This window comes from Oryzias melastigma, linkage group LG16 (genome assembly GCF_002922805.2).
Source record: "Oryzias melastigma strain HK-1 linkage group LG16, ASM292280v2, whole genome shotgun sequence".
In the NCBI taxonomy this organism is placed as follows: Eukaryota; Metazoa; Chordata; class Actinopteri; order Beloniformes; family Adrianichthyidae; genus Oryzias; species Oryzias melastigma.
The window spans coordinates 11,577,419-11,578,421 of record NC_050527.1 but is presented as its reverse complement, the minus strand read 5'-3'; positions in this window follow the sequence as shown (position 1 = coordinate 11,578,421).

Sequence of the window (1,003 nt, the reverse complement as noted above, 5' to 3'; positions counted from 1 at the left end):
GCATCTTTGTTCCATATGACTCCTTTGCAAGAAACACTGCATTTCTCTGACATGAGCATTTACCTTTTTGGTGGAGTAAACTTCCATCCACATTATGTACCAACCAAATACATCACAGCTGCCATTTATGGTGATGCCATAAGGCTTCAGTTTGTCTTAGGAATCTATGTGCCACACCATAAAAAGTATTTCTTTAAAAAAAATAAGGCAAGATTTTCCAAGCATTTTTTTTGTAGTTTAGTGAACAAAGGAGAATTTTGAGTTTGTGAAACATGATATTGTTGATTTTTTTCACAACCAATTATTTCAAGTTAAGTCAACTTGATTATTGATAAAAAATACTTTTAAAACATTATTAAACTTGAGTAGGTACTACCTAATAAAAATAAGTAATATGTACTTAATTTATAATTCTTTTATATTCTCAAATGTTTTACATTTGACTAAAGACTTAAAATGTAAATATTTTTTTGTTAGGACTAAAAAGAATTTAAGAAATACAAGATGTCTTTTATTTTAAAAAGGATTTATTCAGTTTTACAAACATACCGTTTTAAAAGTTCTCCTTAAATTTCAAGTATAGTGTTGATGAATCCCAAACCAGCAAACAGCAGTCTCTTCAAAAATCATAACGCCCGTAAGAACAGGAACTCCTGTCGATTCCTGCTGGATCTGGTGCATGGCAGAGGAAATCTTCATTCTGCCTCCAACACCTCATACCTTCTGCAGCTTCCTGTGAGACACAAAACACCAAAGATATTTAGAACTTCAAAGTTTAAAGATGGGTACTTATGGCAATTCAATGACAATGAAAGACCTGAAAATAATCTTTCAAAAGAAGTTTTGCATCTTAATCAATTTAATAGATTTTTTTATACAAGAAGAAGTGGATCACTGAGACAGCATCTAAGCACCTGAAATATTGTTTCTGTCTTATTTTAAATGCTCCTCATGGGCCATGAGGAGTAATGGAGCAGACTAAAACATGCTGTCGCTGCTCCCA